The sequence below is a fragment of the Miniopterus natalensis genome, chromosome 1 (assembly GCF_054644295.1).
Source record: "Miniopterus natalensis isolate mMinNat1 chromosome 1, mMinNat1.hap1, whole genome shotgun sequence".
NCBI classification, from domain to species: Eukaryota; Metazoa; Chordata; class Mammalia; order Chiroptera; family Miniopteridae; genus Miniopterus; species Miniopterus natalensis.
The window spans coordinates 125,313,300-125,325,378 of record NC_142081.1 but is presented as its reverse complement, the minus strand read 5'-3'; the positions used below and the strand labels follow the sequence as shown (position 1 = coordinate 125,325,378).

Sequence of the window (12,079 nt, the reverse complement as noted above, 5' to 3'; positions counted from 1 at the left end):
TTGCCAGTGATATATCTGATAAGGGGTTAATTTCCAAGCTATATAAAGACCTCATACAATTCAACAAAACGAAGACAATCCAATTAAAAAATGGGCAAACGACCCAAATACCCAAATAGACACTTCTCCAAAGAGGATATACAGATGACCAAGAGACATATGAAAAAGTGCTCAAAGTCACATCATTAGAAAGATGCAAATTTTAAAACTACGATGAGGTATCACCTCACATCTGACAGAATGGCTACCATCAACATATCAACAAATGACATGTGCTGGCGAGGATGTGGAGAAAGGGGAACCCTAGTACACTGCTGGTGGGAATATACAATGGTGCAGCTGCTATGGAAAACAGTTTGGAGTTTCCTAAAAAAATAAAAAATGGAACTGCCTAATGACCCAGTGATCCCTCTTCTAGGAATATATCCTAAGAATCCTGAAACAACAATTAGAATACATGCACCCCTATGTTCACAGCAGCGTTATTTACAATAGTTAAGATTTGGGAACAGCCCAAGTGCTCCTCAGTAGATGAGTGGATAAAAATGCCGTGGGGCATTTACACCATGGAATACTGCGTAGCTGTGAAAAAGAAGGGACTCTTACCCTATGAGACAGCATGGAGGGAACTGGAGATGACTATGCTAGGTGAAGTAAGCCAGTCAGTGCAAGCAAATATCACATGATTTTACTTATTTGGAGTCTAATGAAGAAAGTAAACTTACCAACAAAATAGGCCCAGAGGCATTCAGCAGACTGACAAATCTTGGGGCAGAGGTGGTAGGGGGGTGGGAAGAGATTAACTAAAAAGCTTATATACTTATATGCATAACCCAAGGACACAGACAGTAGTGTGGTGAAGGCCTGGAGTAGGGTAAGGAGGGGAAGGAGGAGGAAGGAGTTGAAAATGGGGACCATCTATAATACTGTCAACAATAAAAAAATATATTTTTAAAAATCTCTGATTTACTTATACCTATTTTATTTTGTTAGCAAATATATTAAAATGTTTACTTGTAATTAAGACATCAAGGCAGAATAAAGAGGTTGTTAAAGAAAATGATTTAATTCAAATTGTTCTGAACTATGATTCCTCCTAAATATTCTTAAAATCTTTATATTAAAATCAGTTTTTCTAAGTTTTACTGAAAAAAGAAGATGTAGGTGATGGTGTGTTAGATTAGAATGCCTGTGTCCTTATCCCTCGAGTAATTTTCTACAATATAGATCAACATTACTGAAGTTTGTGATCTCAGGACTCTTTCATATGCTTCAAAAGTACTGCGGATGCCAGAGAACTTTTCTTTAGATGGGTTATATCTATCAGTATTAACTATATCAAAAATTAAAATAGAGAAGTTTAAAACATTTATTAGTTCATTTAAAATAATATGTAGCCCTGGCCAGTGTGGCTCAGTTGGAGCATTCTCTCCTGTGCACCGGAAGGTTGCAAGCTTGATTCCCAGTTCGCCTACAGGAGGCAACCCATCGATGTGTCTCTCTCACATCAATGTTTCTCTTTCTCTCTCCCTCTCCCCCTCACTCCCCCTCCCTCCCTCTCTAAAAAATAAACAATATGCAATGGGTTTAATATTGTTAACATACATAATATATTTTTTGAGAAATAACCGTAGATTTCCAAAACAAAAAATGTCTAATGAAAAGAGGGGCATTGTTTTACATTATTGTAAATTTCTTTAATGACTGGCTAATAGAAGAAAGCTAGATTCTCATATCTACTTCTGCATTTAACCAGTTGTGGTATTTTATTTTGGATTAAGTATATGAAAATTGTTGGCTTCACACAGTTATGTAGTTGGAAAGGAAGGAGTATTTTCATAGCCCATGCATTAAATTGTGGATAATTTTCTTTGATACTACATTACAACTTGGCAGATTGTAGTTTCTTAAAGATTGGTTGCAATGTGGACTCTTCTGAAACCATATCAATGAACATTTTATACTCTAGTATATTAAAAGTTGTTGCACCCGGCTGGGCATAGCTTCAGCAGTTGAGTTGTCGGCCTAGGATCCAGGAGATCGCAGTTCAATTCCTGGTTGGGGCACATGCCCAGGTTGCAGGCTTGATCCCTAATGTGGGGCATGCAGGAGGCAGGTGATCAGTGACGACTCTCTCATCGATGTTTCTATCTCCCTCTCCCCCTCTCCCTTCCTCTCTCTGAAAGCAATAATATATTTTTTTAAAAAAGTTGCATGTCATTCAGAAAATTTGTTCAGTGAGTGATGCAGATCTTCTCAATGTTGACACTTTTCATTATATATGAAAAAAATCACAAATTCATTAATATCACCACAGATCTTATGAGTCTTTATTGAAAAGCTTAAGCTAATCTTAATGGATACAAGTTTTCCAAAATTCTAATTTTTTCTCGAAAGCTTGATTTCCAATTATTTTCCCTAAAGTGTTAGGCTCACTTTGTTCATTTTTAGGAAAATGTCTGCCAAATACCCAATCTGAATAATCATAGTTTGTCATTTTTTTTTTAAGTTTTATGGTAAAGTGGCTTATTTAGCTTGCAAATAAATTGCACAAGTGCTTTCTTCTAAAGGCAACCATCATACTTAGAATACAGAAGTACGTTATGTAGATTTCCTATTTTGTCATGCAGAACATTAAAAGGCATCTTAAAGGTCAAGATTTAATAAAATTAGTATTTTTTTCCTTTTTTATTGAGAACATTTTTAAGTGAAGCTGGCTTTTTCCCTGCAAGTAGTTGGCAGTAAACTCAATGATTGGTACAATTGGTGACACTGCCTTGATTTGTGCTAAGAGCCTAGTAGTTTAGCCACTTTTGCTTTTGCATCATCAGTGCAAATGTCAACACAAAAAAGAAGGCAAATGCAAGACAGGATATCATAGAAAAATTAAAAGAAGTCCCTACAGACACAAAGAGCATCTCAAAAAAACTCAGAGCAGTTAATACAGTATCATAATGCTTCAAAAAGAAGTCAGTTGGAACTCAGAAATAAAGATCTGGAATCTGAACTCTCCAAATGAAAACCTCTTAAGATTGTAATAAAATAGAATTGGAAAATATAAGAAACTCCACCAAGAATTAGAAGGTAGAAAGTCATTGGCAAATAAACTAAAGACTGATGAGAGGGTAGCAGAGGTCAGCAACAGACTTCTGCGGAAACAACAGTCTTTACTCAGCACTTTTTTTTTTTTTTTTTTAACCCTCACCCGAGGATATTTTTTCTATTACATTTTCAGAGAGAATGGGGGGGGGGCAGAGAGAGAGAGAAACATTGATGTAAGAGAGACACATCAACTGGTTGCCTCCCACACGTGCCTGGACCAGGGGTGAGGAGCAAACCCACAACCCAGGTACTTGCCCTTGACTGGGAATCAAACCTGCGACCCCTTGGTGTTTGGGATGACGCTCCAAGCACTGAGCCACACCGGCCAGGGCTCTTTTTGTTTTCTTGTAGCTCATTGAGTTTCCTTGAAAAAGCTATTTGGAATTCTTTATTAGGTTGATTGAAGAACTCCCATGTCTTTGGGGTTGGTTACTGGAAAATTACTGTGACCCTTTGATGGTTTTTATTTTTCTTTGAGTTTTCATGTTATTTGAAATCTTGTGTTGCTCTCTTCACATTTGATGTAGCAGTCACCTCCTCCAGTCTTTACTGATTGACTTCAGGAGAGAAGGAGCTTCTGTCAGCTCTGCTAGGGATTTAGGGGCTTTCACAGATCTTCTGTGAATATGCCTGCTCCATGTTTCTTCTCCTTGTGGCAGAATTCTTAAGCTTGTGTGTCCTCTCTCAATCCTGCAAACATCAGGCAGGGTGCTGACAGCCGCCTTTTTGCTTTCCCAAGGGTGGTGTTTACAAGCCCAAATTTATGATCTCTCTCAGGAATGCAGATTTGGGCAGGTTTTCTACCCATGCTCACTGGCCTTTTGCAAAAGCTCACTCGCCCTAAGAGCCAGCCATGAGGTATGTGTATGTGGGGAGGGGGGTGTCAAGGCACATGAAACACTGGTGGTGGTGTTGCCTGTGGGACAGTTTGGGGGAATCTTCAGGCAAAGTGTTCCCAGTAGCGCATGGTTAGACTTTAAAAATTTTTTAAATTATTTTTTATTTTTTAATTTTAGAGGGAGAAGGAGGAAGGAGGAGAGAGAGAAACATTGATACATCGATTGGTTGCCTCCCATATATGCCCTGGACCAGGGATCGAACCCACAACCTAGGTATGTGTTCTGACCGGGAATCAAACCCGTGGCCTTGAGGTATGCACAGACTACTCTTCAACCAACTGAGTCATACTAGCCAGGGCAGGGCTTTTTGATGGAGTTCTTGATGTACTTAGTAAAATCCACATCCCTTTGCTATGTTTCATTTCAAGGACTGGCTGCTGGCCTCCCAGCTTCTCATCATCCTCTAGTTGTATAGCCCACTACTCCGTATTCTGGATGGGGCAAAAGAGAAATTGGCTTCTTTGGCAGTGTGTATGAGGGAGAGCCCCACTTCCACACAGCTGGGGAAGTGAGGCACACTCCCTCATACACTCTAACTTTACCTCATGGGAGAAATTACTGGCTGAGAAGAACTTTCTTGGCTCTGAGCTGTGCTGCCTTAGGGGAGGGACTTCATTAAAATCAAACTGTTTCTATTACCCTTTCCAGTCCATTGTATCTTAGAATTTTTTTTTGCTTCAGTGGTGTGCTAGAACTTCCCTGCTGGACTCCTGGACTTCTACAAGGTTCTCTTCTCATGGGTGATTGTCTAAATTAGTGTTCTTGAGAGGCTCCTAGACTGCAGCTGTGAGGGGCTGGAGCTGGTTCATGGGCCATGTGAGGGTCATATTTGGGACCAATGTCTGTTTATTACCTGATGTTTGAGTGGGTGAGAGTCCTCCCAGGTCCCTTGGTATTTGATGCTGGTGTCAGAAGCAAAGCCAGCCCGTCCAGGCGTGGCTCAGCGGTTGAGTGTCAACCTAGGATCCTGGCGATCGGGGTTCGATTCCCGGTCGGCACATGCCTGGGTTGTGGGCTCGATCAATGACTCTCTCGTCATTGATGTTTCTATCTGTCTCTCTCCCTCTCCTTTCCTTTCTCTGAAATCAATAAAGATATATTTAAAAAGAAAAAAGAAAAAAGAAGCAAAGCCATATGGGACTGTAGGTGAGTGCTCTGGTATGGAACTGGTTCCAAGTCTGTAGCCAAGATCATGGTTGAGTCAGCTGCCTGGGTGTGGGCCTATCTCTCTACAACAGTTCTTGATTTTGGATTCCACCAAGGTTTCACAATCTCCTCATTGGATCCCACAGCTCCCACAAGGACACTTTTGCCTGAGGATGGATGCCACATTGTTGTTGAAGGTGAATACGATAGAGGGCATCTTATTTGACTATTTTTCTGACACCAGTTTTTCATATGAACTTTAGAATCACTTTGCTGGTATTCACAAAGTAACTTGCTGGGATTTTGATTAAGATTGCATTTAATCTATAGATTAAGTTGGGAAGAAGTGACATCTTGATGGTAGTAAGTCTTCCTATCCATGATCATGGAATATCTCTCCATTCATTTAGTTGTTTATTTCCATCACCAGAGTTTTGTAGTATTCCTTATATAGGTCTTGTACATATTTTGTTTGATGGTTTTCTTTTTAATGCTGTAGTATCCCTTTAATTGGTATTTAGGTTTCTTCTTGGTTAAATTATTTGGTTTGGATTCAGTGTGTAGTAATACATATTTTATTTTTATTTTTATTGTTAATCCTCACCTGAGGATATTTTTCCATTGCTTTTTAGAGTGGAAGGGGGGTGGGGGGAGACACACACACACACACACACACACGCACACACACAATCGTGTGAGAGACACATTGACCAGCTGCCTTCTGCACGCACCCTGACCAGGGGCGGGGAGTGAACCCACAACATAGGTACGTGTCCTTGACTGGGAATCCAACCCTAGACCCTTTGGTGCCCTGGCCAATGCTCTAACCATGGAGCCACAGAGGCCAGGGCTGTAGTAATTTATTAATAAAATACTTTTCCTCTTTGTTTCTTTCTGTTTTATAACTGACATATGAACAGACTATCCTTTTGTTCAGATCTCAGATTTTCTTTTTTTGAATAGCTGTGAGAATGACTCTGCATCTTAGATTATTTTGGATTAGCTATAATTTAGAAATTCAGTGGATTTCAATAAGGATTTCTTAATTGATTCTTATACTTTTGTGATTCTTTTACTTTCATATAACAGATTTAGAAATTAGGGTTAGCCGTGGCTGGTTTTGCTCAGTGGTTAGAGCATCGGCCTACAGACTGAAGGGTCCTGGATTTGATTCCAGCCAAGGGCATGTACTTGGGTTCCAGGCTCCATCCCAGACCCTGGTTGGAGCCTGTGCAGGAGGCAGCCAATTGATGTGTGTCTCTAACGTCGATGTTCCTTTCTCTCTCTCTCCCCTCCCCAATCCACTCTCTCTGAAAAGCAATAGAAAAAATATCCTTGGGTAAGGTTTTAAAAATAAAAATTAAGAAATTAGGGTAAATGTAGTTTGTCAGATAGTATCATACTGGTTCTGGTTTTTGGTTTGGAAAATCTGGTTAATGAATCATTAGGATGGAGACAGCCAAGACTGATTCTGTGAGACTGTATTGTAAGCTGGTTTAAGTAAGGAAGTAGGCAGTCAATGGTAGGACAAGGTACTTTTGTTGGTATTTATAGGACCTTGATTTTTTTAAAAGTAGAAGTACTTTGTTTTTCTCAAGTCATGTAATTAGGGGTGGTGCTGATTGTGACAGTATTAACTACTACCTTACCTAGCAGTTTGTGAAACTGCATTCTTAAAGTAATTTCCTGGCAAAGTCACATTTATTTTGGTATGAATTAAAAGATGTGAATTTGTTACTTTGGTGAGGAATACCGTAGAAAAGTGTTAAATGTTTAATTTTTGTTTTATTTATAGAACCTGTTCATAGAGCATTAATTGTTTTGTAGATCAGAAACATTCTTGTGCCCTGGCCAGTTTGGCTCAGTCGTTAGAGTGTCTGCGTTCGGACTGAAGGGTCCTTGGTTTGATTCCCTGTCAAGGGCATGTACCTCTGTTGCAGGTTCGATCCCTGGCCTGGTCAGGGTGTGTGTGAGAGGCAACCAATCCAAGTGTCTGTCTCGCATCATTGTTTCTCTTTGTCTTCCTCCCTCCCTTCCACTCTCTCTAAAAAAAAAAAAAAAAATCAATGGAAAAAAATATCCTCTGATGAGGATTAACAGAAACATTCTTGCCCTGGATGGGTAGCTCAGTTGGTTAAGAGCATCATCCCGATGTGCCAAGATTGGGGGTTCGATCTCCAGTCAGGGCACATACGAGAATCAACCAATGAATGCCTAAACAAGTGGAACAACAAATAGCTGTTTCTTTCTTTCTCTCTAATCAATAAGTAAATGAAAAAAAATCATTTACAAAAACATTCTGAACTATCCTGAGGAAGCTTTCTCTATTCTCTTTCACTTCCATTTAATTAAAATTCATGTGGTACATACAACAAAACTTTCTAAACACCCTTATATACCATACAGTTCCTGATTTCCTTGCCACAATTTACCATACTCAGGAGCCCAAATCCCCTTTTCCTTTGTCTAATCAATTCTTCCCTATTCGTTGTCCTTTGTTAAGATGGTGTATAAGCCTTAAAGTATAACCACTCCCACATATATGCATTCCACATATATAAATAAAACTTCTTTTCTGTTAAAAAAAATTCATGCGGTACACACATTAGTTAATGATGACTTGGAATGGTTTATATTAGAGAAAATACTTTAATAGTTTTGCTCTGACATGTTAGAGCTATACTTTGCTCACTCTTAGGATTATAGACTTAGATGCAGTGTGGAATACCATGGCCTTTGGAGACATAGTGGCCCCATTCCTTCCTAGCAGTGTTTCTGTGGGCAAGTTACTTAACCTTACCAGTTTTCCCCCCCTCAGTGTTAAAGTGGGAATATTTAGCATAAATATGCCTTTCTTGTGTGTGGTACAGAGTTCATATTAAAACAGAATTCCCACCTCCATTCTTGTCTTCTCTGTATTTTCTAATCCACTTCATAAAACTGCAGCTGAAGTGATCTTTCTAAAGCCAAAAACTAGTCTTGTCTTTTCTTCCTGAAAATCCTTCAGTGCCTTCCCTTTAGCTTCAGGAAGTTTAAATTCCTCAAGGGCCTATAGGATTCCTCCAGCCTTGTGATATATTTCCCCATTGGGCCTGCTGACTACTTAAGCTTACTCAACCGCAAGCTAATATTCTTGTTCATTCTGCTTTGAACCCTATCTTTTGCTCTTTGCCCTTCTCTTTCCTGACACCCATGCTGCTTCTGTTGTTTAGAACATCAGTTGAAATAAAATTACTATTGCTTAACTGCATGTGACAAGATTAAGAGCTTTGTAAAGATCATTCGACTAGGATTCAGATCTGGGTTCTAGACCCAGCTTCTTTATTTACTAGTTAGGTTATCCTTGGACAAGTTCATATCTCTAAGCTTGATATAGTGCCTTTATTTGTGAAACCAGGATGTTTGCTTAGTTTACTGTGTGAAAATATTTTGAAAACTAAGTTATACATAACTGTTAAAAGTGTTACTAATGTCCAGCTGACATGGCTCAGTGGTTGAGCATTGACCTGTGATCTAGGAGATCAAGGTTCAATTTCCAGTCAGGGCACATGCCCGGGTTGCGGGCTCTATCCGTAGTAGGGGGCATGCAGAAGGCAGGTGATCAGTGACTCTCTCATCATTGATGTTTCTCTCTCTTGCCCTCTGAAATCCTTTCTCTGAAATCAATAAAGACATATATTTTTTAAAGAAAGGATTACTATCAAGCCCTGGCTGGTGTGGGTCAGTGGTTAGAGTGTTGGCCCTTGCACCTAAGGGTCTTGGGTTCAATTTCCTGTCGGGCACGTACCTGGGTTGCAGGTTCAATTCACACCCTGATTGGGACAAGTACAGGAGGCAGCCAGTCAGTGTGTCTCTCTCACATTGATGTTTCATTCTCTTTCTTTCTCCCACTTGCCTCCCCTCCTTCCCTTACACTCTCTTTCAAAATCAATGGAAAAATATCCTCCAGTGAGGATTAACAAAAACAACAACAACAAAATATTACTATCAGGATTCTATTTTGGGTATTTGTAAGAAGGCTGTATTTCTTAATGTTTGAGGAGAAAGATTAAGCTAGGATGAAATTATGTCTCCTCCCATTTATATGTTGAAATTCTAACCTCCCATGTTGCAATATTGGAGATAGGGTCTTTAAAGAGTTAAATGAGGGTTAAATGATCAAGGGTTAAATGAGGTCATAGGGCATCCCTTAGAACTGGCGTCCTTACAAAAGAGAGAGAGACATCAGAGATCAGTCTCCTCAATTTGAGGGCACAGCAAGATGTCCACTTGCAAGCCAGAAAGAGAGCTCTCACAAGAAACAATCCTTATTTTGGATTGTTCCAGCCTCTAGAACTGTGAGAAAATAAATGTCTGTTGTTTAAATCTCTGTCTATGGTATTTTGTTATGGCAGCCTGAACAGACTAATACAGATTAAAATATAATTGCCATGTGGGAAGGGTAAACTAGACTGATTTTTCAGGTAGCACTTTAATGACTAACTCAGTCAGCTGTAAATTAATGGACTAGTTTAGAAAATAACCTTGGTGATTTAGGAGTTACCCTAATAGGTTTTTTGGTCTATATGACTAGGCGTATTACTTACTATACATTGTTACTTTTAAGTTTAATCAAGACTCTTTTTTTTGAAACTTACTCTCCCTTTTTCCCCATATAAAAGTTAAGTTATTTAGGATGTATTTGAATATAGGTAATAAAACTCAATTGGGTTTAAATATTAGAGAACATTGTTTTATATCACTAGAAATTCCAAGGTAGGATTGCCCCAGGGTTGGCTAATTCTTTAGTTCAATGTCATCAAGGTTTCAAGTTTTGTTTTCCTCTTCGTATTTGGCAGGGTGGTAGTGAGGTATTATTAGCCTTATTCTTAGTCTTTTGGTGTCTGCAAGATGGCTGCAGAAAAAATGTTACATGTTTATTTGGAAATGTCACAAAATGAAAGCACAAATCATTTATAATCCAACTGCTAACATGCTGATGTATCTGGTGAGTTAGTTTGTGTAGGTGTTTAATTATATCAAACAAAATTAGGTCACACTATATACACAGATATGTATTCTGGGTTTCTTTCCCTTTAAGGTTATATCAAGAGAATTTGCTTAGTTAAAATAATCATTTTTTTCTGATTATTGAAAAAATTGGATGCAGACAAATATAAATATTAAATCATCCATAGTTCACCACCAAGAGGTAACCACTAATATATTGATAAATTTTCCTTTAGATGTTTTTTGTTTGTGTATACTTATGTACATTTCTTTAAAAACAAACAGGTGCATAATTATTTTATAACCTTTTATTATTGAATATTTTATATACCTTTTCTTGTGGTTCATACTCTTGCTTCTTTAATGCTTCACTCTCAGCCCACACCTGTGGCCTCATGAGGAGTTCTAGTTGACTGAGGCAGAAGAAACTTAGTTCTAGTTTACAGATGGTTCTACATGATATGCTGTTACCACCTGAAGATGGACATCTGTAGCACTATTGCCATACTCAGGGGTGACTCAGAAGTGCAGTTATGAAAGGAAATTCTTCCAGTGGGTAGAACTTTGAGCAGTGTGCCTAGTTGTTCATTTTTGCCTAGAAAGAGAGGTGGTTAGAGATGTGGATCCACTGTGATTCGTGGCAGTAGCTAATCATTTAGCTAATTCATTATGGACTTGAGAAGGAACATAATTGGAAGTATGGGGAATAGATATGTAGATATCTTTCTGAATGGACACAGTTATATTTGTATTTGCTGTGAATGCCCATCAGAAGGACCTTAATAATCAGGTGGATGTCACCTCTGGTTTTTATCCTTTTCCCCATCTGTCTCTGTCCTTGTCCAGTGGGCTCATGAAAAAGACGCCATGGTGGCAGGCCTGAAGGTTGTGCGTATGCTCAGCAAAGTGGACTTTCACTCACCAAGACCAACCTGGCTACCTTTACTGCTGACTGATCTCGTTGCCAATATCAGAAAGCCAATTCTAACCCCCTGAGATAGCACCATTCCTCAAGAGGGACAAGCCCGACATCTGGTGGCAGGTGGCTTTTATTGGGCTACTTCCATAATGGAAAGGACAACACTCTGTTCTCCCTGGAATAACTCCTTACTCTGGGTATAGATTTGCCTTTCCTCCCTGCTTTGTTTTTATCAAAACTATTTTTGACTTTCAGAATGCCTCAGTTATGTCATGGCATTTCATATCACATTCCTTCTGACCGACACTTCATTTTATAGCAAGTGAAATGTGGCATTGGGCTCATGTTCGTGGAATTCCTGCTTTTACCATGTTCCCCATTGGCCCGAAGCAAGTGAATTGATACAACAGTGGAATGTCCTTTTGAAGACTTGCTGCACTAGCTGGTAGCAGTTCTTTGCAGTGTTGGTGTAATTTTCTCTACCATGTGGTCTAGCCTCTGAACCAGCCAGCAGTCATAGGTCGCAGAGTCAAGGGCTGGAAATGGAGTGAACTTCTCTCACTGTTACCCCTAATGATCCACACACAGAATATTTGCTGCTTTTCCCCACAACTTTGGGGTATGCTAGTTTAGAGTTCTTAGTTCCAATGAGAGGAATGCTTTTACCTGGGAATGCAGCATTGGTTCTATTAAACTGGAAGTTGAGCAAACTGGCCACCTTGACTTTCTCATGCCAGTGAACTAACAGGCAAAGCAGCATACTACTCTGTTGGTTAGGGTGATTGATCTCGATTCTCAAGTGGAAATTGATTGCCACTGCACAATGGGGGTAAAGAGGAGTGTGTCTGGGAAGCAGATCTCTGGAGTGCCTCTTTGCACTCCTATGTCCTATGACAAAATAGGTCCAGAGACATGAAAGGATGGAAGAGACTGACGGATCTCAGAGGGAAGGGGGAGGGGGAAGGGGAGCTGGAAGAGATTTAGCAAAGAACTTATATGCATATATACATAGCCCATGGACACA

At 39.5% G+C, this 12,079-nt stretch overlaps 1 protein-coding gene across 2 annotated transcripts in view; it reads left to right on the top strand.

Annotated features, from left to right (window-relative positions):
- ABI1 (abl interactor 1) overlaps nucleotides 1-12,079 on the top strand; it is a 93,481-nt gene that overhangs the window by 14,504 nt on the left and 66,898 nt on the right. The window lies entirely within an intron of this gene.